General features: G+C 45.9%; 1 protein-coding gene across 1 annotated transcript in view; it reads left to right on the top strand.

The window, feature by feature from the left end:
- The window catches only part of LOC138301431 (saoe class I histocompatibility antigen, A alpha chain-like), a 290,409-nt gene that overhangs the window by 244,458 nt on the left and 18,070 nt on the right, over positions 1 to 27,881 (top strand). The window lies entirely within an intron of this gene.

Genomic DNA, 27,881 nt, shown 5'->3' on the forward strand with positions numbered 1-27,881 from the left:
CGTGGCCAAAAACGGCGCATTTGCGCCGCTTTTTAACGCCTGGGTCAGGGATGGCGTTAAGGGACAAGTGGGCTCAAAATGAGCCCAGAGTGCCCTCCCCTGCCCCCAGGGACCCCCCCTGCCACCCTTGCCCACCCCAGGAGGACACCCAAGGACGTAGGGACCCATCCCATGGACATTAAGGTAAGTTCAGGTAAGTATTTTTATTTTTATTTTTTGTGGCATAGGGGGGCCTGATTTGTGCCACCCTACATGCCACTATGCCCAATGACCATGCCCAGGGGACATAAGTCCCCTGGGCATGGCCATTGGGCAAGGGGGCATGACTCCTATCTTTACAATGATAGGAGTCATGTTGATGGGGGATGGGCGTCGAAAAAAAATGGCGCAAGTCGGGTTACGACGATTTTTTCGACGCAACCTGACTTGCCCCATTTTAAGACGCCCATACGCCATTTTCCCCCTACGCCGGCGCTGTCTGGTGTACGTGGTTTTTTTCCACACACACCAGGCAGCGCCAGTCTGCTAGCGCCGGCTAACGCCATTCAATAAATACGGCGCCCGCATGGCGCTTCAGAATGGCGTTAGCCGGCGCTAATTTTTTTGACGCAAAACTGCGTTAGCGCAGTTTTGCGTCAAAAAGTATAAATACGGCCCACAGTGCTTCCAGATTTAGGATTGGGGACACTGTGTTATGTCTGACTGCAGCCTCATGTCCAAGGAAACCCTTATAACGTGAGGGGTAGTAAGCTCTCTTGTAGTATAGTGTACATAACTCACATAGATCATTTGTTACACTGTTCAGCATGATTACTTATTTGGATGTAAACTCATACACCTCCATTCATGCAGTTTGGTGAGTGTTTGTTTATATTTGTGGCCAATGTTACATATGTTAGTTTTGCATTGAAGCAACATTTTGAAGGCACTATTTTATGGTTTAGATAATCCTTGAGGAAGCGTTATTCTGTCCAACACAGCATTATGGTGTATAGTTTCTCTTTTCCTCAGAAATTACCCTCAGGAAGGGCAGAGTATGGTAGAATCCAGGCCACTGTGCATAGTTATCAGCCCACATTATTTCAGGACAGTTGTATTGACAATCTATGATATTTGACAGGAGGCAAAATTCAGTGATCTACTGCACGGTTGATGTGTCACATTACACAGAGACAAAGTGGTTGTGTAAGTGCTATTTATTTAACAGTGCTGTAGTGCTATATGTACATTGTCCATGATTGTGAGTCCATTATAGTGACGTCTTCCATTGTGATCCTACACAAGTGCAAGAGGACATGTCATTGGACATGCTGGGGTGAAGTGTTAGATAGTGCAGAGGGACAGGACTTGCCAATGTGTAGGAGAGAGACAATCACTGGGCTGGGTAACAAGATAGACAGTGGTTTGCAGAACAGTCATTGAGTACAGTTGTTGTAAGACTGGCATGTTACAAAGCGCTGGACCCTGGTAATAGTTGGCCATGTGGCAGGGACTAGTGCTTCTGGGTACTTTTACGTGTGAAGGTGATCTGTTTCTGGTCTTCATCTTCTGATATGTGTGTTGCCTCCTCTGCCCTTGGTGGTGGTGGTTGTGAAGGGGCAACACACACCTCAGTGTGTGTAGATGTGGAGTCAGGCATCCCGGTAGCTGCTACCTGTGGGGGTCTTAAGGGCAGTACTGCTGCAAGGAAGATCTGCTGGTTCTTAAGAATAGCAGCCACATCACAATGGTAGGCAGCCCTGAGGGGTTCAATATTCCATTCGTGCACGTGTTGACAGGATTGCTGTTATAGTTGTTGGGTCAACTGTATTACAGCTGTGCTAATTTCCTTCAGCCTTTTTTCTACTTCCTGCAAGATAGTTGTTCGCCCTTGCATAGCTGCTGCCTGTTCTTCAGTTGACATCATGCACGAACGCACCCCCTCTAGGCTGGCTGCCATAGTTTGCAACCCCACCCGCACCTCCTTGGCTAGCTCCCGCTGTACTCCAACTACAGTTCTCTCAAAGTTGGTGCCAGTGTCGTCAGAGTCCTCAGCTGTATTGGAGCTGGCAGGTCGTACAATTGGGGTGGTGGATGGATCCTCTGCGATGGCTGTTGTATCTGTGCTCCTCCTTGTGACTGAAGGTGGGGTCTGGAGGGTTCAAGGACCTGTTGGAGGGTCTGGTGGCTGATGTTTGTCAGCTCGTCATCCATGTCATCAGGGTAGTCCTGGACAGGCATATCCGCAGAAGATCCATTGTCCTCTGCAATGAAATATGGTACAATTAGTGTGCCTGTGTTGTGGCATTTGTGATGTGACATGCCTGCCTTGTGATGCTTTTCACATTGTGATCTTGGTTCCTGTTCATTGCTCCAGTCTTTCAGATGGGCATTCCTCTAGGTGTTGGTTCTGGCCAAATAGTGAATTGCCACCTTCTTGTCCTACTCAACCCTCCGTATACATCCATTCTTATGGTGAGGCCTTTCACTGGCTGTGGGTGCTCTGATGGCACTAGCAGCACACTTAACAATCTGGACCTGCCCTAGTCTCTGATCTTTCACATCCACCTATATATTGTTGAAATGTAGCGTATGCTAAGTATAGCATTGTTATGGCACAATATGGATGTCAGCATTGGTAATGCGTACAGCTGATGTTGGAGAATGTGTGGTACATTGGATTGCCCTGATAGCCGTAGCAGTGTCCTATTTCCTCCTCTAACTGTGCAGGTGTATTTCAGTGACCAGTTACATGTGTCCTCCCCCTCAATGCTGTTATCTGAGCAGTATGACATTTGAGATGTTGCATTGTGAACCAGGCACAGGATGGACCCTGACATATGCAGCGTGGGTGTGACATTAGTGCTGTGTACCTCCTAATGTGGATGACATTGGCTGATGTTTGCAGCAACTATGGGCATTCACATTTGACAGGACTGGAAAATTTGTCTTGTTTCAGGGCATTGTTAACGTTGTCATCCTAAACCCTCTAATTTGGGTGTGTATGATCCATGGGAACGTTACTGCCATTGGCTACTTGACCAGCACACACAGCAGAGGTGGTAGTGGCAACTGTTGTCAGTGTTACATTCCAGTTGTTAGTATGGCTAGAGGTTGTTAATTGGGCCCTAGTTAATGTGGGGAGTATAGTGGCTGACGTGTGACGGGATGTCAGTTTGATGTTGTGCCCTTCCCTCCTGGTGTGGCTTTACCTTTGCAACATCGTTGGCATGGCAGCATACCCCCATGGAAAGGTTGTTGGTTGTGTCTAATAGTGTGCCCCAGGTTTTCTCAGAACAAGCCATGCCCCCTGCTGTGCCCCTTTACCCATGCCACTCCATGTATATGATGACTTACATGCATTGTGTAGTAGGTATTCCCCCCCACCGGTTGCAGTTAACATTAGTGCATTTTAATTCCCCATGCGACTTACCCTGCATGTGCGTTGTCTCCTGGTAGTCTGCGCTGTCCTGTCCTTGAATCCCTGTCACGATCTCCTCAGGGATGACGGCCTGATAGCCGTAGCAGTGTCCTATTTCCTCCTCTAACTGTGCAGGTGTATTTCAGTGACCAGTTACATGTGTCCTCCACCTCAATGCTGTTGTCTGAGCAGTATGACATTTGAGATGTTGCATTGTGACCCAGGCACAGGATGGACCCTGACATATGCAGCGTGGGTGTGACATTAGTGCTGTGTACCTCCTAATGTGGATGACATTGGCTGATGTTTGCAGCAACTATGGACATTCACATTTGACAGGACTGGAAAATTTGTCTTGTTTCAGGGCATTGTTAACGTTGTCATCCTAAACTCTCTAATTTGGGTGTGTATGATCCATGGGGACGTTACTGCCATTGGCTACTTGACTAGCACACACAGCAGAGGTGGTAGTGGCAACTGTTGTCAGTGTTACATTCCAGTTGTCAGTATGGCTAGAGGTTGTTAATTGGGCCCTAGTTAATGTGGGGAGTATAGTGGCTGACGTGTGACGGGATGTCAGTTTGACGTTGTGCCCTTCCCTCCTGGTGTGGCTTTACCTTTGCAACATCGTTGGCATGGCAGCATACCCCCATGGAAAGGTTGTGTCTAATAGTGTGCCTCAGGTTTTCTCAGAACGGGCAATTCCCCCCTGCTGTGCCCCTTTACCCATGCCACTCCATGTATATGAGGACTTACATGCATTTTGTAGTAGGTATTCCCCCCCACCAGTTGAAGTTAACATTAGTGCATTTTAATTCCCCATGCAACTTACCCCTTATGTGCGTTGTCTCCTGGTAGTCTGCGCTATCCTGTCCTTGAATCCCTGTGACGATCTCCTCAGGGATGACGGCTGCGACCATTTCCTCCATGTGGTCCAGGGCCTCCTGCGCTGCTGGACTCCCACCTCCAGTCTGCAGTGCTGCCTTCCTGTTCCTGGCCATCTTTTCCTTGGTCCTGCGCTTGCAGTCATGCCAGCGTTTCTTGCACTCGATGACTGTTCTGCTTACATTTGCCACACTGTTAATCTTGTCAACAATTTGTTGCCATATTGCCTCTCTCCTACTGATTGGCAACTTAGAGGTGACAAACAGTTGGTGCTGGTGTTCTGTCACCTCTTTAACCAGAATTTCCTGCTCCTCTGCACTAAAGCAACACTTTCTTTTCTTCTTCTCCCTGTCGTGGGTATTGTGTGGGTCCTCCTGGCTGGTTCCTGGTCTGTATCATCTTCCTGGTGTCTGTACAGGTGTCTGGGATCCATTTTGGCTCTCCTCTGTTGAAATGGCTGTGTTTGCGGCGAGTTTTGATGCTATTGAATCCAAAAACGCTGCATATCCGGTTTGCGATGTCGTAAATCGGCTCACAGTCATTTCCGCCACGTTAATGTTTTTTTCCTTTACGATGTGACGCTGTGGTGTGTGTCAAATAAAATGACTCAGACCTGTGGTTTGTGCCGCCGTGCGTCGAAGTATAAATTTGAAGCCGCACGGCGCACAGAAATGCCATTAGCCGGCAGTAATATTTTGACGCAAAACTGTGTCGGCGCAGTTTTGCGTCAAAAAGTATAAATATGGGCCTTAATGCGTCCAGTACTACTGGAATTGCAAATTTCTTTAAGGCTGTTGGTTCTGGTTTCGTTCACACTTTCTCCTCTATATTCAGCTTAATACCTTCAGCCCATCCACCCAATATTCTCTAGTATTTTCTGGGGATTTCCGATAACTTTGTCTATAATAGGTGGCATTTTGCTATTGCTACTTTTTCTGTGCAATGGCTGTCCCGCCGCAACAAGGAGGACTGAAAGCGCTTCCACCAGCGCAGCTGTGTCGTGAACGCATGATGTAGTACTTTGGAGCAACACTGTTGGAGCAATTAGAGTGTGACTGGTCTCTGTCATTCAGACCGGTTTTGCATTGTGTGCAGCCCGTGTTTCTATGCCTCTGGTGCTCGTGTGAACACGCACTGAAAGCTTATCTTTCTACGCAGCAGTTGCTTTCATTGGGCGCTGATCTGTTGATGTTCTCGCTGAGGGCTCATTACCAGACATGTGCGTTGAGGGTGCATTTGCTACGGGAAGCTGCTTTTGAGTTGCCCTTTGTGGAGGATGCAGCTCTAAACGTATTGTTGGGCACACCACGGAATGCTGCTACCTTGGCTGGAGCTCAGGCTTTGGAACACGAATGCTCCTTGGTTTTCCTTGGTGAAGAACGTCCTACTTTACCACCTGCCGAAATGGAAGATTTTCTGTCTTCAATTATCCCGGATTCAATTGGCAACTTCCAAAATGACTCTGACTTTTGAAATTTGGCCTTTTTGGCGCCACACTTAACATTTTAAATTATCCTTCTGGTACATGCTCAAGTGTCTTTTTAACTTGCCATTATTTACATTTTTATATGCATGTATTAGGTTGAATTTTAGTAGCTTTTATACATAATTAGGCTTTGAACCACCTTTGAACCGGCAAGGGGAGGGTGTTGTGTAGCCATTATAATTACAGCTTCATACACGTTATTTTAACAAACTAGGCCTTCAGCTGTGCACATTAACCTAGACATATTTTATTCAGCTTCATTTATTTATTAACAATAGCCATATTTGCGGTCTTGTTTTATTTTTCTCTATCTAGCTGTTCTTTGCCTAGGCCTGAACTGCATTCTTAAACTAAACATTTCCTTCACTCTGTGCTTTTCTCAAGGCTGCAGTAAGATAGGTTGCCGGCAAGCATGGTAACGCTTTGTCTCTAGTGTTCATAGAAACATACACACTCTTACGGGGGGATCCTTTCTTGGAACATCAGTTGTTTTATTATAAAAGCTCTACTTTGACCCATGTGCAACAGTGAAAACACCACACAAAAAGATTCCACACTAGGTTAGGAAAATCAAAAACGTAGCCCCTCAATTGGACCACGGCGGTCTTTTTCAAAGACCGCTGAGGTACCGCCGGGCTGAAGACTGCCAGTGCAGGCGGTCTCCCGCCCAGCGTATTATGACTACTGGCAGCCCTCTGGCCTTTTCCAGACGGAGAGCCCCCTGCAGCCATATTGGCGGTCAGCGGTGAAGTGGACGCTGCTCCACCTCCACAGCCACGTCATCAGAACACCGCCCACCGAATCACAACCTATGATTCGGTGCGGCGGTGTTCTTGTGACAAGGAGCTGGCGGCCGAGCAGCCTCTTTGGATCCCGTTCCCTCCTGGAGGATCACCGGACACGGTAAGGTGATCGTCCGTTGGGAAGGGTGGTGGGGTGGTGTTGTGTGCATGCATGGGGGTGTGCGTGTGACTGTGTAGAGGGGGTGTGTGAGTGCATGTATGCATGCGGGGGTGTACTGTGTGTATGGGTAATATGTGCCTGTATGTCTGTGTGCATGTGTGCGTGTATGTCTGTGTGGATGTGGTGTATGCATGTATGTGTAGTAGTTGTATGAGTGTGCGTGTAGGGGGTGGGGGTGTGTGTGTCAATGTTTTGGGGGGTGGGAAGAGGGGTCCTCCCACCTTTGGGGGTATTAGGGGGGTCGTGCGGTTGGGGGGAGGACTCTGGGGAGGGGGAGAAGTGGAGGATACCCCTATCAATGCCAGGAAACGAATTTCCTGGCACTGATCGTGCCTACGGCCATATATTTCGTGGTGGTACAGAACCCCACGAAATCCATGGCGGTATGCAGGGTTGTGATACTGCCTGCGGTCTAGTGACAGCCACCGTGCTGGAGACCGAAGTCTCCAGCCCAGCGGTTGTTACTACCCTGGCGGTCTGAGTGTAGAAGTGGCGGTTTGGCATGGCATTAGCAATTGGAACGCAGTTAATCAATGCATAGAGAATATTCATTCAGTATTTAGACACCACATTAATATGAAGCAACTTAGCAAAGTCTCAGTAATACATGATTCAACAAAGCAAGTACTCAGTCATTTGTCTATTTGCGTAGGGTATTTGTGAACACCGTAACTAACCTCAAAGCTTCATGCAAAACATTTTAGTAAACACGAATTTGGAAAACATCTAAACTATGGCTTCTATCAAAATAGCAGTTGGTACCTAGAAAGAAAAGGCAAACAGACAATTACAATTTTGCATCAGATAGTTACCAATCCAACAGATCACCAAACAGCGTCAGTCTTCGTACTCAAGACATCAGTCGATTCACCATCAGCAGAGATAGGACGGGGCAAAGTCTCGATATAGCATAGCTAAGGAATAGGACCTTCCCTCATCTGGAGGAGAAGTAAGTATCAGGCAAAGAATGCGTAGAGGATGGTTTAAAGTAATAGGACAAAGCAAGAGAGTGAAAAGTCTGTCTCTCCGAGCACCAAAACTCTCCCTTTCTCCTTTAGTCACTCCGTTAAATCAAAACTGTCTAATTAGCCCTTAACTCCTCATTGGATAATAATTGGTGCATTGTTATCTCTGCCCAAAACATCTTCAAGCATCTTCCCACAATTTTCCACAAACCACAGTTCTCATGTCGCGGATTGGTCCATGTTATTGACGTCTTCAATGGTTGGAATGTCAGGTAGGAAAAGTTACACTTAGCGCTCCAGTCAGTGTCTCCATTGTTTTCTCCTACTACAGTTAACCTTGCAGCTGTTACGAATTACACTGTTGCATTCAGCAAGAACGTCGCCTTGAGCAAGTCGGCTCTCATGAGAAAGAATTTACTACGGCTACACACACACATACCTTCTAGAAAAGTACAGCTTGGTCTCCTTCAGAAAAACAGCACATTACAGATTAGAAAATGCAGTTTAATATGAGGCCAGGCAGCTAGGCCTAGACCCTCGCTAAGCCAAGGCCTTCTAATTAATAAGCAAACTCTTTACATATAACTCTAAATATGATATGCTAATACAAATTCAAAACATTATTGCATAATAATTCAGAATTAACAGCTTTCATTTGTCTTCGTATACATTGGTAGCCACTCCCCGTGGGCACATTTCAAATGCGTGCATTATTTTCTATGTTAACACATTTTCTATGCAGCTTCATCACACAATATATTGCAAGCTTTTCATGTTAATATATTTTTAAAAGACACACTCCAACACCTCCTTCCTAAAGGAGAGTTGGGTTTGCTAAACCTAATCTGCCAATGCCATGTCCATGAGAGGAGCCCCCAACCCTTGTTACCTTGGAATGAGGTCTCTATCTCAGACTCCGTAGGGACACGAAGACTGGGTCAGCGTCAAGATGACTTTATCATCGGTATCAGCGATGGTGGCGATGCCCTCTGGTCGGAATCTCTCTGATTATCTGTGTAAATGTGTGATGTATTTATACAGATCTACCAGGACCCCTGACGTAGGTGTGTTTGCAAACAATAGATAACAGACATGCTTTGGACGGCAATTTAATTTAAACAATCCCTCGAAAGTATAGAGAGGGAAAATCCCTAAGTGTGAACACCTTCTGTTTGTTTGTCTTTGTTGCTTGATTTTGACGCCTTAGCGCAGTGGCACTGATAATGCAAAGCATAACAAGTGGCCTAACTATAAACAATGCAGACATCTTAGAAGAGTTAAATATTTAAATGGGGTAAGACAGAGCAAGCTAAGTAGGTTAAAAGTCACTAGGTGACAGGGGCCCGAGTCTGCAAGCCAGAGGCTAAGCTAACTCCTGTTATCCCATTAAACCAAACTAGGATTCACTACACGCTCCCCATTGCCGTAATAGCTATGACAAAGGTACAGGAACCCAAATGCTAAAATTGCTCTGAACTAAAAAAGCTAAAAGCATAAAAAATAGCTACAAAATTAATCAAAAATGTTTTAAAAAGGACTAAAAACATTTAAAATACATACAGAGATGTTAATGTCAACCATGACACGCACAGCATGCCAAAGCAAGTCAAATTAAATGCATATTTTTTAATCGGGAATGGCAAGTTAATTCATCAAATTATTTGCTGTACGCATGATCTTGAAGAGTGCCATCGAAGTCACCAAACCAGGACCTTAAAAATGAGTCAACATCATCTGATGTTAAATCGAGTGCTGGATGGACAAACGGATCCACAGAGCAGTAGTGAGCAGTACTTTCTGGTGTAACGTCATTCGTTGCAGTGCCCTCGTCCATGGTAGATTTCAAAACGTAAGGCTCATAGGTGGCCTCGCGGAGCAACCTCAGTCTCAAGGGGCATGACATCAGCAGTTTGTGGTCCACAGGAGATGTCGGTGCAACAGCAAGACAGACCATAGGCAGATGTTCAAAGAGGCACCATATGCAGCGGAAGACTGGTTGTAGGCACCAGAGAAGGGGCCGAAATGACAACGACCAGTCATGCTCCAGTTCCACCAGCAAGGCTGCACCGTAGCTGGAAAGAAACAACCACTGCGAATCAGAAGAAATAGCAGTAGTAGTCCGCCAATCAAAGCCAAAATAATTGGAAAGCCACCAAACACACTGGAAAAGAGCAAATGGATGGCTGACGGGATGACTCCAAAGACAGTCTGGAAGATGGACACGAAACCAGGCCCGACAGCCTTAAAGAAATGAACAATCCCAGAGGTGCTTGAAGCACTGAATATTCTGGATACCAGTTCTCCAAAATGCCCTGATGATCTTGCAATCTGGAGAGCATTTGTCTCCTTTGCGGTTGTTAAGGCGACCTGTTTTTGAAGTATTAGCGCCTTTATCCTGCTCAGCTTGTCATAGTTCACATTAATAGTATCTATGTGGGGCCACATGTCAGATACTTTTATCTCTCGTGTGGGGGGGAACAAAACATGTCCACAACACGTAACGACCTTCGAGACCGAGATTGCGTAGGCAATTCCTGGTCGCATGCTGCAACAACTTTGATCGTTCAGTACCACATAACTTCCTTTGGAAAGTACATGAAATACCGGGCGAATCAAAGGGACAAGAGTACCCTTCAGCAAATAGGCCAAATTCGCAACCCCCGCACTGCAAAGACCGTGAAGGGACACCTGCTTACATCTCATGGAATGACTAACAGCAGTCTCTCATTCACTTCCGCTAAGAAAGATCTCTGTTTCACCGTTCAGACATTTATAATCAAAGGGAAGCTCCCACTCTTCCGTAATATAGCTATCTCCTTGTTGCTCGTACCTTCACACTGCAAGATGTTTCAGGCAGCTTGAGAAACGAAAGGTCGAAATGGGTAAATTAAATACGGCATGTAAGAGCCAGATAGTTGAAGGACTCTCTGCTACCGTGAAGGGCAACTTATCTAACTTTTCTATGTGAAGCATGGTGAAACTAGCCTCCCTTTTAGCCATTGTCTGTTGTTCTTTGGAAAAATTAAAAGCAGTGAAGAATTCACTCCCGTTAATATACTTCCATTGAATACGGCCATTTTTCAGTGTCTGTAACGTCCAACCCAGCTGCATAATGGAACGTAGCTGTGTTTGACCATGATATAACCAGGACAAGTCTGTCTGAGTGATATCAATAGCAGACAACACTATATTTGATAGTGAATAAATTCTGTTGGACAGAGTATTCATGCCGTTGTCGACAACCGCTAAAGCCTTTTCTAAATTTTCCTTATCCAATTGCCTTAAACGCGCAGCAGCCTCAATCTGTGAAAGTTTCCAAGTTTTATTGTACAAAGCATATAAAAACCTTTTTGAGCGCTTTATTCTAGGACCCAGCAGAAAATCCTGCAAGTCTACATCTTCAGAAAGAGTGTTTCTTAACTGCGGCTAACGTTTTGGACTGTACCCATTGCTGGCACAGCTTACCCACACTGTATGTCGTTACTATACCTGTATGTTGACCCGATACAAAGCGAGGGTCTGGCCTGTTAATTGAAAAACCCCCTGAAGAGTTCAAAAAATCTGCTTGACACTCATTGGTGTCAGTGGGCCATATTAACCACTCGTTGGGACTGGAAAGTGAAGAGTTATAGGTACCAGCCTTAACCATTGCATCTAGCCTTTCCTCTGTGATATTAAGGAAGTATTGCCAATTTTTTAATCTTGCCGGAGTGGGGATACTGGGCGTGTTCATGTCTTTAATTTTTGCTAACCCTAAACAGGATGTCTGCAGTATAGGGTCATTTAAGAAAATCATTTGCACAAAAATCCGGCACGCTCCACATAAAGCTTCCCTACCCTGTATCTGCCAATCTTGTGTTCCCCATACACTTTTCAAGTCAATAGTGCTCTTCCATTATTCGTAACCTTCAACTGCGAGCCAGGACACAAAGGGATCTGAATAAATCAGTTTTGTGTCAGTTAGCAAAATGTTCCTATTTTGTGCCAGAGGAATTTTAAAATACTACGACTCTGCTTTTTTGTGTCATGCCCAGAAAAATATGTAAATTTATCACAATAGTATTTTGGGCTCCCCACCGGTGGTGTAGAACAGTGTTCCCACTGTGTGTAGTTTAATACTGGCCTGTATCTAGTGGCACGGTGTAGGTAGTAATGTCCCCAATTGTTATAGCAGAACATTTCCCCATAATTCATTGTATGTTCATATATATCATCACTTTCAAAAGCAGAATAGTCCTTCATTTCAGTTAGCATGGAATCAACTGTTTGGACATCCCAATCATCAGAGACAACATCAGGTGTAATTACATCTGTCATAGAAATTTTGAACACGTATGGTATTTGAATAATTTCTGTAGGCCCGTATATATCAAAGGGAACTTTGTCCCACACAATCCCATCAGAAATCGGTATTGCTCTAACATTTACAGGGGACAAGTCTCTTCAGACCTTATATGAGGAATGATATGGAGTTAAAACTTTATCAACAGGCTCAACAGAGGAGCGATCAGGAATATAGTGACCATTTATGAGCAAAAAGAAAACAGTCACAAAACCAATCCTTAAAAAATAATGCAAAAAATGTCAAACAGAACCATAAATAGTTCCATGGGTATATCAAATAGTTCTTTTTAAGCCATTGATACAGCTTACTTCTTTTTGAAACATTGTCAATCACAGTGGTGGATGAGTCTGAAGAAAAATCATCAATGTCAATGAAATAGCCAGAGGCAGTCTCTGCAAACACGGGAGCCGGTGCACTATCCGTACTTTGGTCCACTTCACATGGAGGCTTTTGGTAGACGGTGTCATTAGTCTGTGATGTGTTTGTGTAAAAAACAGCCAAATCTTGGACAGAAGTGGTCACTGAAGTGGTGACAGGAACTAGCAAGAGTTAATTTTCCGCCTTCCCCATGGTCGAGGAGGTACCTGGAACGGCATTGGACATTGTTGCATAGTCCGTAGTAGTGTTGTTCATCCTACTATGTAGATGTATGTCCTGTTGGGTAGTGAGAGGGGATCGAGAACCACCCAAGGGACCTCTTGGTTTACTGTGAAGGATCGGCCACATGGTGTAATTTGATGTCATCAATGGAAATTAATCTGTTTGTTTGAGAGCCAGACAGCGGTGGCAGGATGACAGTCCTGGTACCTTGAATTCCCAAGACCGGTACAGGTGCTCTGTATAATGGACCGACTTCCTTCTTCACAGCGATCTTCTCACGAACCAGATCCCCAACTTTATAAATCTAGCCAGTAGAAGTTTTAGCTAAATCCCTTACTGCTAAGGTGGCAGCACTTGCAGATGATTTATCATCACAAAATTGCTGAAGCTCCTGTAAAACAGTGAGACGTTCATGTATGTCAAATGGTGTTTCTGCTGCCACCATACCAGGGGCATCAAGATCTGGAACATACATAGGTATCCCAAAGAGAACCTCATATGGAGTGCGTCCCCCCAAGGACCATCTTGGCAGATTATTCAGTGCTCTCTGGACCCCATATAGGTGATGTAACCAGCTGCGGCCTGAACCTAATACTCGAGCTGTTAAGGACTGCTTTAGATCACGATTCCGCCTCTCCACGACCAAATTTCTCTCTGGATGGTATGGTGAGGAGTAATGGAGTTCAACACCCATCATCCCCATGGTGTCCCTGAATGCCTTAGAGGCAAATGCAGGGCCCTGGTCTGATTGGAATGCTGCAACCGCATATGTACTGATAAAGATCAGCAAGTCTTTTATAACAGTCCGAGCGTCAGCCGACCGCTGTGGCCATACCCACAGAAATCTTGAACAAGAATCTACAGCGACTAGAATGTATTTGTATGCACCATCAGGCTGTAAGAGACCACAGTGGTCCCGGTACACACACTGTAGTGGCCTATTGGACACTAAGAGGGATGTCTGCGGTGGGCGTTTGATATTAGAGCCCTTTATCTGCTGGTAAATGTCACAGCAAAGGACATACTTTTTTGTTCGTCTGCATAGACCAGGCCACCAGAAGCATTTCTGTAAGAGTGTTATCGTGGCCGATATACCAGCATGTGCAGAAGCAACACCCTCATGCGCTGCTTTCACTAGATCTAATCTCTGGTCTTCGTTGGGGATCACTCGATCTCCAACCCCAGGAATTGTTGCGTAGGCAACATTCTGCGCACTGATATTGTAAGTATAGTTCGTAGGGTATCCCTTCGGAAGGGGCTTGCCTGCAGCCGAAGCTTTCACGGCAATCAATGTTTCATTAGCCAATCTCATCTGTGAACGAGTGACTGCAGCCACAGAAGCCGTGGCTACTGCTGCCTTGGCCGCTTCATCAGCCAATGTATTACCGGTAATGTGTACTCCTGCACGTTGGTGGCCCAATGTATGTACTACATGGACACACAGCAGCTTATCCTTAAGATCAGCCACCCTCCCCCACAATATTTTGTGTTTAATGGTGTTCCCTTTAGAATCTCTAAACCCGTTCAGGTTCCAATGATTGAGATAGTCATTGTAAGACTGAACGCAGTGATATGAGTCACAGACTATTAAAGTCCGGCATCCTGGCTCTGTATGTAAGAGCTTTAAGTACAACCAACTGGGCTGTGCAGTCCCCTAAGGTCTGCAAGTAGGTATTGTGTGGGTGGAAGACTCCATCTTCCATCACTCCGCTCACGGCTGCGCAAGCTGCGGAGTATTGATGTTTGGTACCTACAGCCGGTTGTGCTGCACCGTCAGTGTATATGACAGTATGGTATCTGTCCAGTGGCAAGATATTTAGAGGAGCGGTGTACGCTTGTTCGTACTGGAGAAACTCTTGTGTCTGAAGTTTTGGATCAAAAATATAATCGACATCAGTGGCGGTCAGAGACGTTGCCCATTGAATCAAACGTGGATGTAATGCTTTAGCGTTAGGAACGCTTGCTTTGGTGACAGCATCTAAGGCCGGCACCGGGGAGACAACAATAATACGTTTCCCCTGGGCAAGTGGCCTCTCTTTTATGACGGCCATCTAAACTGCCTTCAGAATCTTTTCTGTAGGTGCAAAACGCTGTTCTGCATTGGCGTATAAATGTGATTTATATGCTATAGGTACTGTGTCACCCTCATTGAAGGTGACATAAGTAAATCCAATGGCACCAGCAATTATTCTGATGACCAAATTTGTTTTATTATCACATGTGTGTAAATGTTTAGCTTCTAGCATGTCCTGTTGCATTTCCCTAGGGATGCGTGTGTGTTCAACCGTCCAGTGTCTGCTAGAAAAATTGGGCTGAACCAAGTCATAAAGTGGCTTGATATGTTGTGCATAATCTGGAATGTACGTTCTGCCAAAATTAAAGAAACCTAGTAATGACTGTAATTTCTTAAGTGTGTTAGGAGGGTGCAGTTGAGCACATTTTTCTAGAAAGTGCGGGGCCAGGCTCTTTCCCTCGTTTGATAGCTCATATCCCAGGAATAATACGCTGAGAAAGGTGATCTTGCTTTTCTTAAAGTTGAATTTGTAACCGAGGTCTGAAAATCCCAAAATGATCCGATCGACCCTTGCAAGATGAATGTCGAGGTCGTCATCTGTGAGATATATGTCATCCACGTAGGATAACACCTCGGAATCAATATCATGTAATATTGATGTCACAAAGGCTGAAAATAGCCCCGGGCTATTTTATAGCCTTGAGGTAAACGACAAAAGCGTTCTGAGAGCCAAATGAGAATACACTCAGGTCCCGACTTTCATGTGCTAAGTTCTGGCAGAAAAAGCCATTAGATATGTCTAATGTTGTTTTTTATTTTTTACGCACTATCTTGTTTATTAGTGCTGTGCTGTGTGAATTTTGTATAGCATATGTGCGTGTATGACTATTTAAATGTCTATAATCAATGACTATTCTGTATGAATGGTCTGGCTTTGCAACGGGGAATAACGTATTATTCATTGCAGATGTACAAGGCTCAGTTACTCCCTGGTGCTCAAGCTGGGTGAGGATTTCCCTCACCGGAGCTTTCGCTTCATGTTTGACAGGATATTGTGGCTGCGGTTGGGGTGTAGACCTAACTGGAATAGCATGACAAGGAGACTCCTTGTCCCAACCTACATGATTGCGGTATAGTGCAGGTGCCTGCGCTAAAGCCCATTCAGCAGCATAGGCTTCTTTTTCTGCTTCCGGAACAAGATCGGAGGAAGAAGGCAAAATGACATTTTCCCCATGCGGGAGCTTGCGGACATGTTCAGGTGGCCAGTCTCTTTCGACCAGTAGGATATCACTAGTAAGTTCATCCCAAAATATCACACTTATGGTGCACTCCACGTCTCCCTCTATCTGAATTTTTAAATCATAAACCCTGTCGGGGGGAGAACGCGGCTGTCGCCGTTTCAACCGCGATGTAATCGCTAGTTGCTGTCGCATCCAGATGATCTTTCAGACTCTGGCAACATAGCATGACCTCTGCCGCGCTGTCTAACAGAGTCACTGCCCATCTCTTGTTCCCCAACAGTGTTCTCAAGTATACTGGCATTTTTATCTGTCAGTGCTGCCACCTTTTTCTTTTTAAACTGTGGCTTTTGCTGAGCAGTCTTTTCTTCTTTTTTAATGGTAGACTGCAGTGAGTCTTTCTTTTCTTTCACGTATTCAGGACATCGATCTGGACTGCCCCCTCTCTCGCTACGTTTATCCGGTGCGTCCTGAAAGGAACGAGAGGGCCGTGAATAAGTATATCTGTCTGGAGTTTTAATGTTCTCCCTATTTCTGAGATTGTGGGGGTTATTCTAACTTTGGAGGAGGGGTTAATCCGTCCCAAAAGTGACGGAAAAGTGACGGATTTACCACCAGCCGTATTACGAGTCCATTATATCCTATGGAACTCGTAATACGGCTGGTGGTATATCCGTCACTTTACCGTCACTTTTGGGACGGATTAACACTCCTCCAAAGTTAGAATAACCCCCTGTATCTCCTTTCGGAGTTCTCCGTGTGTGAAGAATCAACTCTCTTATTTCTTCTATCTTTGAAATCCTTTTGTTTGTCCCAGCGCTTCTTAGGGCCCTCTTGTGCCTGCTTTGTACCTTCCTTATGGGTGGTACCTTGTAACTCCAATTTCTTTGGTTTGGCTCCTAAACTATCCCGACCTATACTAGTATAGGTATCGGAAATAATTTTCGGTGCTGTCTCTCTTGTTCCTGGTGTTGAGTTTCCCAGAGACGCTGGCGTATCGCCAGTGCTCCCGCTTCCCCTTTAATATTACTGAGTATTATTGAGGAAACCGCATCAAAGTTACGCATTAATTTAATCCCCAAAACCAAGGCTGGTGCAGCCCCTTGCTCATTTTGTATTTGTTTTAACACTTCTGGTAAATTGGCAAGTGTCGGGGTACCATGTGTGGTAGTATATATGGCAGCGAAGACTGTACCCCATGTGGCACAATCATCCACTGAGGGAACCATCCCAAATGGCAAGCACATAGTGAGCAATCTATGTTTTCCTGTGGTCCCGTAGGGGGAAACACAGCTCCCAGCTAATTCGTTTTCTGGGCAATCCAGAACGGTATTTTTTCCCATTCTGCGAGTACTTTACCCATTATTGTATGCACTGTTTGTGGATTAATCCCAGTAGCCAATTGGTAACCACCAGGTGCTGGCGGTGTTGGACGCGCTGGTGTTGTGTTCAATGTTCACATTACGAACTGAACTAATTGTCTATATAATGTCACCAATTCATTATATAAATCTCGCAGATCTGCTATTGATATATTCTGTATGCCTAGGTGAGGTGTGTATGTGGCAAACATAGGCCAATGTGGTCCATCATTACTTAAGGGACCTAGCCTCACTCTTTGTAATACATTTGGTAGGGCGCCTTTAAACCAGTTCTGGTGCTCTTGGTATGTGAGCGATATTTCATGATACTGGTATACTCGGTACCGTGGAGGTACGTTTGCAATTTCATATGTGTGAAATGTATGTGTTCTCTGGTCTACCTCAGGAAAGGTGACCCAACAGTAAAATGTTTCTGTTTTGTATGCTTCATTAGCTTCTATTATAAGAGTAACATCCCGCCCACATCTGTGAGGCCATGCGTTAATAAATGTTGTGTTAGTGCTTGTCTAGCATTTTCAGGAATGTCTATGGCAGCAGCCATTTTTGTTTAGAAAAACTGAACACCAAAATGGGGAGTATAAGTCCTTTTATGAGTTCGAGCTCGAACAACCTACAGCTTAATCAGGTGTTACCTTTTCAGCTGAGGAGGATTTTCCCAAAGACCACGGACGTCTCCGTATAATGGTACTTAGGGTCCCTGTTGTCTGTGAGACAGTGATAGTCAGGGTATCCGTAAATTAGTGCCTAAACACCATCGTTGGTGGCGCCATGTCGTAGTTTGGACTCTTGCTCTGGGCAAGACTGCTGGTTAAAGGATGACAGTACTTTTGTTTGTAGGAGACTATGCCTATCCTACAACAAGTTGCAACTGTTGTAGCAACCTTTCCGGCTCACTAGCAGCACCTCACCAGAAACACAATAGTAAAAGGTGATTTGTGGCAGCCTTTATGCATGGACTCGAGAATAAAACATCTCAGGGAGTGTCGTGGTTAAACGCAGATTACTCCTTTCTCACAGATATATCATGTCTCATACAAACACAGGCAATGACAAAGATGCAGTAAAGTTTCAGTAGTTTTTATTTAACACAACTGCAGTTTGCGATATGTTGCATGGGCTGCAATGATTAGGATAATGAATAATGCAAGAAACAGAATTGTGAAGATGAGAGTCATTATTACAAAGACCCCCACCATCTTGAAATGCATAGAAAAGACATACGAGATGTAATATGCCCTAATACCCTAATGTGAAAGGCCTAACCTCCTACCTAAAGGAGAGCTGGGTTTGCTAAACCTAATCTGCCAATGCCATGTCCATGAGAGGAGCCCCCAACCCTCGTTATCTTGGAATGAGGGCTCTATCTCAGACTCCGCAGGGACACGAAGACTGGGTCAGCGTCAAGACGACTGTAGCATCGGTATCAGAGATGGTGGCGATGCCCTCTGGTCGGAATCTCTCTGATCATCTGTCTAAAAGTGCGATGTATTTATACAGATCTACCAGGACCCCTGACGTAGGTGTGTTCCCAAACAATAGGTAACAGACATGCTTGGTACGGCAATTTAATATAAACTATCCCTCAAAAGTATAGAGAGGGAAAATCCCTAAGTGTGAACACCTACTGTTTGTTTGTCTTTGTTGCTTGATTTTGGCGCCTTAGCGCGGTGACACTGATAATGTAACTCATAACAAGTGGCCTAACTATAAACAAGGCAGCCATCTTAGAAGAGTTAAATAATTAAATGGGCTAAGACAGAGCAAGCTAAGTAGGTTAAAAGTCAGTAGGTGATGGGGGCACGAGTCTGCAAGCCAGAGGCTAAGTTAACTCCTGTTATCCCATTAAAACAAACTAGGATTCACTACAGTTGCGAAGGATTGCGTGGATTTGAGTAGAAGATGTGCCATGCAACTGAAGTGATGCTTCAGTTCTGGGATGCAGCAAGGCTGAGTTGTGAGGTCCTGCTGTGTCAGCATTAAGAATCCCGTCAATGGGGCTTCTGAGGCTAAGGCCAGTGTTGAGGATGTTTTGTGCAGTCAAGGCAATGCATCAGTTCCAATGAACGGTAAAGCTGCAATGTAGAGTATCGGCGTTGTCGTCCATGCTGCCATCAACAGGGTATGCGAGGAGCTTGGTCCAAGAAAATCATCACACAATGGTGGTTCCGAAGGCAATGCGGCAAACCCTAATGCAGGTTACTTTGGCAATGCAGACCCGTTGTGAGCGCTTCAGTCCTTGCAACAGCTGCGATACATTGGTTCTGCTCAAAGTTACACGTGTCAGTCGAGGAGCTGCGTCGTTCGGCTCAGGATGCGTCACTTAGCAGAGGATGCTTCGGTTGTGCTGAGAAAGCACCTAAAGCCCACTCCCAAGGGTACAGAACTGGGGTGGCACCACTTGGCAGGGTGGACTCACAAATGGCAAACTCCAGGTGCTGAAGCAGAGTGGTTAGGAGTCTTTTACGTCCCTGAGGCTTCAGATCAGGAGGCCAGCCAGCTAGCCCTTGGAGTCAGTCTGGGTGCAAGTGATGCAGGTCCAGTCCTTCTCACCCAGGCAGGGAGGCAGCACAGCACGGCAGGTATCCAGCAAGCAGCAGTCCAGCAGAGTGGCAGTCCTTCAGAAATACAGCAGTCCTTCTTCCTGGCAGAGTATTCACAGGTCCACAGGTGTATTGAAGTATTGGTGTCTGAGGTCCAGCACTTATACCCAGTTGGGTCTTTAAATTGCAGGGAGACTGCAAATAAGACAGGTCTTTGAAATGAACAGAGGTCCTGCTCTTCCTGCCACAGCTCCAGACTCACTACAGGCTGTTATACAGCCCTTTGTGTAAGGAACAGGACACAACCTATTCAAGTGTAAGTGAAGCTGTGACTGGCTCCTCCCTCCCATACTCCCAGAATGGCCCATAATGTCACACCTAAGCTCCCATTGTGCGTGGCCGTCTAGGGGGAATACACAAAGCCCAGCTGTCACCTACCCCAGACAAGTGATCAACAACAGGAAGCAGGCACCAAATGGCTAATGTTAGAAAGTGCCAACTTTCTAAAAGTGGCATTTTCAGAATTGCAATTTAAAATCCATCTTCACCATAATTTTAACTTGTGATTCCAGAGATACCAAACTCAAAAAATGTATCTCTTCCAGATTGTGAATTACACTTATAAAATGTAATAAGGTAGTCCCAATGTTATCCTATCTGAGAGATGGGCCTTGCTGTAGTGAAAAACGACTTTGGGAGTTTTCCACTACCAGGACACGTAAAGCTTAAAGGTACATGTCCTGCCTTTTAGATGCATTGCCCTCTGCCCTCTGAGCTGTCAGGGCCTCCCTTAGGGGTGACATCTGTATAAAAAGGGAAAGTTTGGGCCTGGCAAAAGGGTTATTTTGCACGGTTGACATGGCAGTGTAAAACCTCACACACAGTGTAGGAGGGTGGCCCTCTATGTAGTGTTCAAAGCTAGGCATAGTGTGCAGCGGGTCCAGGCAACCACACGTTGGTTTACAGGGGTACAAACTAGACCTCCTAATGCTATCATTGTTATGGTAGCTTGGTCGAGCAGTTAGGTCATTCTTGGCGAAGTGCAAAGCATTTGTTGTACTCACAGCATCAGTCTTCCAACTTGCACTCTCAAAGGAATAACTCAAAACCAATTTATAAAAGATACTTAAAATTTGTCTGAAAATTTGAATACCAAGATTATAAAAATTGGTTAAGTACTTTTCAAGATATGAATTTTTGAATGTTAATAACAATAGTCTTTTGTGCGTAATTGCCCACCATAGGAATCAATGAGGGATCACTTTTAAAAATACATATAAAATCAAGCAGAGCACTTACCAAGTTCTCCTTATGCAGGTTGGTCGAAGTCATCGATGGCCACTTTGGGTCAGCTGCAGAAGTTCGAGCAGCTCCTGTTTCCGGGGGGAGGAGCGGAAAAAGTTGTCTGTGGCTAGCCTTTGGACACTGCGGGGGACCACTTGGAAACTGTCTGCACAGTCAATTATAAAGATGGATCCTGGGTGTCCCCTTGGAGTGTTAAGGTTGCAAGGGGTGGGGGGCCCTTAGCACATAGCTGGTTCTTCGATGCAAGCCACAGGGCAGCCGGGTGCAGGGCGAGTTGGTGATCCAAGAGCTATGCGCAAGGGTGCCCCCAGAAGCAGGAGGTAGGTCGGTTCCAGGGTCGATTGCCGGACAACAGGGGTAGTCTGGTTGGAGGTCCAGGTTGTTTCTGAAGTCACTCGACTGGGGCTTCCTCTTGGTCCTTTTACAGTCCCGGGTGGCCTGTTTTTCGTAATATCCGAAGTCAGCTGCTGGAGGGTGCTGTGCCACCAAACTTGTCACACTGACAGGGTACGTCCACTCGGTCTTCGATATGAAGTTTGGTCTGGCTGCAGCGTTCAGTTACGGAGTTAGTGACCAGTCAATGAAGTGGACCTCACTGGCTTCCTGGTTCCTTGTAGATTTAGAGTGGTACCTCCACTCTTGAGGGAGTTCTCTGGTGATTTGTGAAGTCTTAAGATCCTCTGGGGTTCTTTAGAGTTTTTCCAATTGTTCAGCAGCTCCTCAGCAACTATTGTCGGGTCCTGGGGGCAGCAGGCAGAGTTTGGCGCCTTTTCTTTGTGCAGCAGGTCCACAGTTCTTGTGCCTTGGATCTTCTTGGTGCTGGGCTTCTACTGTCTATCGAAAGTTCTTGGTCTCGGGATGTCCACTAAATACTGTATTCAGTGGGCATTTTAGGGGGAACCTGGTAGTGTCCAATGGGCCATCTACCTTAGGGTGGCTACACCCACTAAGTGACCACTTCCGGTGTGCAGAGGTCGCTTCCCTACAGCTAATTGGCTACTTTCCTTCCATCCAAGATGGAGGAAAATAAAGTGGAGCGGTCACCTCGCATGCAACACCTTGGGGGTGGTGCATGCTGGGTGGGGCCACTCCTCCTGTCCTTTGCTTAGTTTTCCCGCCGTTGTGCCCGCCAAAAGTAGGGGTTTGCAACTGGGTAGTCATCTACTGCTAGTAGCAGGCCAGGGGGTCAAGTTTCCAGGGCGGTAAGCCCTTTGAAGCTCACTGGCAGGAAGGTGCACATTCCTGAGGGAGGGGTGTTGGCTCCTCCACCTAAGAAGGGCTTTGTCCTGAATCCCAGAGGGCAGAGACCCTCACCCCAGGGATGCAGACTTGTGTCTGGTGGTGGCAGGCTGGATGTGACCGGCCAGCAACCATGCCAGAGTAGTTATCTTCTGCAGGGGGCACCTCACAGGTGACCCCTGGGTACATATTATAATAAATCCAACACTGGTATCAGGTTGGATTTATCATTCTGAGTTGTTTGATACCAAACAAACCAGGGTTCAGAGTGGCCATCATGTATCTGTGAAACTCGTACCGACCAGTGTCCAGCACATGCATTTAAAATGGGTGCTCTGTTCACTCGCTATGTCCCAGGTTTAGCAAGGACACAGTGAGGGCATATTGCTATTGCAACTATGCCCTCACATACAGTATAGTGCCCACTGCCTTAGGGCTGAAAGGCCTGCTAGAGGGGTGACTTACCTATATTGCATGCAGTGTGTAGTGGACAGGGCACACAGGCAGTGTGGCATGTTGAGTTTGTATTTTAGGTTTGCATCAGGACACTCAGCCTGCAATGGCAGTGCTGGGTGCACCTGGATGCATGGTCCTAGAGGGAGGCACAATTAGTGCTGCTGCCCTCAGGGGCCTACCCTTAGTACCTCATGCCCTGGGTACCTAAGAATCATTTACTAGGGACTTATGGTGGCAGCCAACGGTGTCTCCAATTGTGCCAATGCATCACAACAGTTTTAGGGAACCTGGTTAGCAGGGGCCCTGGGCACTAACAATTTCATTTACCAGGCAAAAAGTTTGGGCTAACCAGGTCAAAAAGAGGCTTATTCTCACACACAGGCTCTGCAGTGGCAGGCCTGAAACATGTTTAAAGGGCTACTTAAGTGGGTGGCACAATCAGTGCTGCATGCCCACTAGTAGCATTTAGTTTACGGGCCCTGGGCCCATGTAGTGCAATTAACTAAGGATCTATTAGTAAATTAAATATGCCAATTGGGGCTAAACCAATTTTACCATGTTCAGGGGAGAAAGCATCACCACTTTAGCACTGGTTCGCAGTGATAAAGTGCACAGAGTTCTAATAGGAGCAAAAGAGAGGTGAGAAACATGGAGGTGGAGGCAAAACATTGGAGGGAAGACCACCCTAAGGCTATCAGGTCTAACAATGGCTGTGTCAAAGTATATGGGTTCTGGCCCATACTTTTTCAACTGGATCTAGTTATTATGTCTTGATCCCATAGCCTGGGATTGGTTTTGGAATAATGGAATATCATATGGCACATCATGGAAATATCTCTCTCTATCAGGGTGAAGTTCTGATATATTTGAGGCACCCCAGACCCACAGTTGCCCTATTCATAAATGAGCTAGAAAGGTTTATGTTAGAACCCTATCAAAGGGCCACGGGCTGATAGTGAGTACGCGTCTTAAAATTTCCCACAATGGGTTTTCAGATGTCAAAATGTCTCAGGACTATCAGTCAGAGCAAGTTCCCTCAGGGCTCTGTGGCCCGCAGTCAGTCTTACTTGCTCCCACTAGTGTTGTGATGTGGTGGACCCTGGGAGTCTTTAGCAGCCCAGTGCAGCAGTAGGGTGCTGGCGAAACGCTGTAGTCTCCTCACTGCTAATAAGGCGGCTGGGCATTCCTGCTCCTCCAGTGATGCCGTAAGTTCCTATGATCCAGGTGGCTGGTCTTGGACAGTTACTTGGTCTCCAATGCTGGAGTCGGTGCTCCAGGTGCACGGGTCAGAACCTGAAGCTGAACCTGAAGCTCTTCATGGTCATACTCTGCACCTGGGCGAAAGGCCTCACTCTTTACAGCAGTAGGCCAGACTGACATTCCTTGCACTTCACAGCCGCTGCCTTTGGCATACGGGGTCGCTGACATGGGTGGCACATGGTCAAACAAACAAATTGGTGTGGCAACTCTTCACTTAATGGTGGCACCTTCTAGGCACTGACCAGGGTAGCACATGGCCAGACACCATGATTGGTATGGCACTACTTATCTTCACAGCCTCCCTCTTTGCCATACGGGGGTCGCAGACTTGAGCAAACAATGGGCGGATGGCCCGATTGGAGTGGCAGTCTGAAACACAGTACACTTTGGTGGTCATTCTGACCCTGGCGGTCTTTGACCGCCAGGGCGGAGGACCGCGGGAGCACCGCCGACAGGCCGGCGGTGCTCCAATGGGGATTCCGACCGCGGCGGTAAAGCCGCGGTCGGACCGGCACCACTGGCGGGGTCCCGCCAGTGTACCGCGGCCCCATTGAATCCTCCGCGGCGGCGCAGCTTGCTGCACCGCCGCGGGGATTCCGACCCCCCCTACCGCCATCCAGATCCCGGCGGTCGGACCGCCGAGATCCGGATGGCGGTAGGGGGGGTCGCGGGGCCCCTGGGGGCCCCTGCAGTGCCCATGCCACTGGCATGGGCATTGCAGGGGCCCCTGTAAGAGGGCCCCTACATGTATTTCACTGTCTGCTGCGCAGACAGTGAAATACGCGACGGGTGCAACTGCACCCGTCGCACAGCTTCCACTCCGCCGGCTCGATTCCGAGCCGGCTTCATCGTGGAAGCCTCTTTCCCGCTGGGCTGGCTGGCGGTCTGAAGGCGACCGCCCGCCAGCCCAGCGGGAAAGTCAGAATTACCGCCGCGGTCTTTCGACCGCGGAACGGTAACCTGGCGGCGGGACTTTGGCGGGCGGCCTCCGCCGCCCGCCAAGGTCAGAATGAGGGCCTTTGTCTAGAAGAAGTGTGGTAACTTTGTTTATTTAGATCTGGAGATACAAAGCTCAACCATGAACAGGGGAGAGGAGTTATACTCTGCGCTGTCTCTCTCGACTCGCCCCTCTCGTTCTTCTCCCACCATTCCACATTGATGTAATCCGTGACCTCAGAATGGAATACCACACCCCCCCCCCTCCTTTATACACCAAAACACAACATTCATGAAAGAGACAGTAACAAATGGGTGTATAAGAACCAAGGATAACACAGGAAAAACTATGTACAAGTGACACTCTTTGGGAAAAAAACCCAAAAGAAATAAACATGAAGATTACACATGGTCTTTAAGATAAGAGGGCTTTGCATTTTCCTGTCAGACCTCCTTAGTGAACCACCAATGGGAATGTTGTCTTCTTCCTTTTGCGAGTTGTCTTTCAGCTCCGCATCTTGTATAAACTTCCCTTTATACACAACCACTCTGTTAAGATTCCTTACACGATGATCATCCGTTCTGATGGCATTGTTGAAAACTTTAATTACTTTCATTGGTTTAGATAACCTATTGCTCTCAGACTGAAAACCGGGACGTTTTATCATGACTAAGTCACCAACATTTACTTTATTCACTTTAAAAGAATGTCTGTGATCAAAATAAATCTTGCGATTGTTCGCTTTGACATTTTCTCTTTCCTTCCTTTTGTTGTCATCAACAGTTCGATTGTCATTCCCCAAAAATGCGTTAACCCAAGATGGTTCGAGTATAGTATTGGGACACCTGCCCCGAAACAATTCAAAAGGAGACATACCCGTGGTTGTATGAGGTGTGAATCTGTATACCCCAATTCTTTTGGTTACTTCCTCCTGCCAACTCCTACTATCACATTTAGCTAAAGCAATTGTTTCTTTCAATACTCTATTGAATCGCACAACCATCCGATTGGATTCTGGATGGTACAGGGCACATTTTTTGTGCTTTATGTCGCACTCCCCAAGAAAAGTTGCCATTTCTTTAGAGATTAGCTGGACACCATTATCAGTAAGCAACATTTCAGGAATACCTTCCCTTATAGACAGATATTTCAAAAACTTTATAACCTGTCCAGTTTCAACACCGCTGGAAAAACAAATTTCAGGCCAACTTGAAAACATATCCATCACCACTAAAACATAGCTTTCTTGTCCACCATAATGTAGTGGCCCTAGAATATCTAATGCAATGTCTTTCCATGGTTTAACTGGGTGATCTCTTATCATCATCAGCTGAACTTTTGGCTTCCTGCTTTTCTCACTCACAGCACATTGTATACATTGCCTTACCAGGCGTTCAACTTGTACATCCATCCCTGGCCACCAATAGCTGAGCCATAACCTCTCTTTCGTTTTAGAGATACCTATATGAGCCTCATGGGCTATGTTGAGTTATTCTTCTCTTAATTTGACTGGAGGAACTAGCCTCGTACCGCGTAAAAGTAAACCTTCCCTAGAGGCTAGCTGATCCCTGACCATCCAAAAATCTTTACACAGATCTCCCCTTGATTCTTGTGTGACCAACCCTGAGTTATTAGATCCATAACTTTTTGTAGAGCAGCATCACCCTTAACCTCTTCACACCATCTATCCTTTGAAATAGTTCACATACACAACTTGTATGATCCTCAAAGATATCACTGTCAGTATGATCAAAATTGTCCTCTCCGACTAACATAGACAAGGTATCAGCAATTACATTTTCCACTCCTGGAACATATTTTACTTCAAAGTTGTACTCTTGTAAGTCATTCACCCAACTGGATATTCTTGAAGAAATGGAATCAATGCCTTTCTTATTGAAAACTTCACAAAACGGTTTGTGGTCAGTCTTAACCATAAACGTGGTACCCCACAAAAATGTTTTACATTTTTTAACAGCTCAATTTACTGCCAGAGCTTCCCTTTCAATTACAGAATACCTAGATTCTGCACCTTTGAGGCTTCTAGACAAAAACATAATGGTATAATCTTGACCACACCCATACTGCTGTAAGACTGCACCAAGTCCTTTAAGGCTGGCATCAGTGGTAATAATGGTATTTTTCTTAGGATCAAAGTTCTTAAGTTTAGGGGCTAGATGCAACATTTTCTTGATCAGTTCAAATTCCTTCCCACACTCCTCACTCCAGGCAAAGTTTGTTCCCTAAGTTCTTCTTTAGAAGTGGGAGGAACCATGTTTTGGATAGTATCAACCAAATCAGCCAAATCAGCTTTGGGTATGACCCCATCACCTGTTATGGTGTGACCCAGTCAATGGTCTCCGTGCCAAATTTACATTTCTCAAACTTTACGGTTAAATTGTGATCACACAACCTCCTTAAAACTTGTCTGACTCTCATGTCATGTTCATCCCTGTCTTTACCATACACTAAGATGTCGTCCTGGTACACACAAACCCCTTCTAAGGCTTTCAAAACCTTTTCCATAACCCTTTGAAAAACAGAGGCAGCTGGAATTAATCCAAAAGGAAGATGAGTATATCTAAACGTGCCAAAGGGTGTGATGAACGCAGTGAGATCCATAGACTTTTCATCCAGCAGAATTTGATGATAGGCTGATGCTAAGTCAATGGTACTGAACACCTTAACATCACCCAACATCATGAGCAATTGAAAAATGTTGGGCAGAGGGTACTTATCGACCACAACACATTTGTTCAGTTGTCTAAGATCAATGCATAATCTAAGAGAACCATCAGGCTTTCTGGCCGTAACCACAGGAGCCAACCATGCAGTACCCTCCACCTCAATTATACCTAGATTCTTG

This window comes from Pleurodeles waltl, chromosome 6 (assembly GCF_031143425.1).
Source record: "Pleurodeles waltl isolate 20211129_DDA chromosome 6, aPleWal1.hap1.20221129, whole genome shotgun sequence".
NCBI classification, from domain to species: domain Eukaryota; kingdom Metazoa; phylum Chordata; class Amphibia; order Caudata; family Salamandridae; genus Pleurodeles; species Pleurodeles waltl.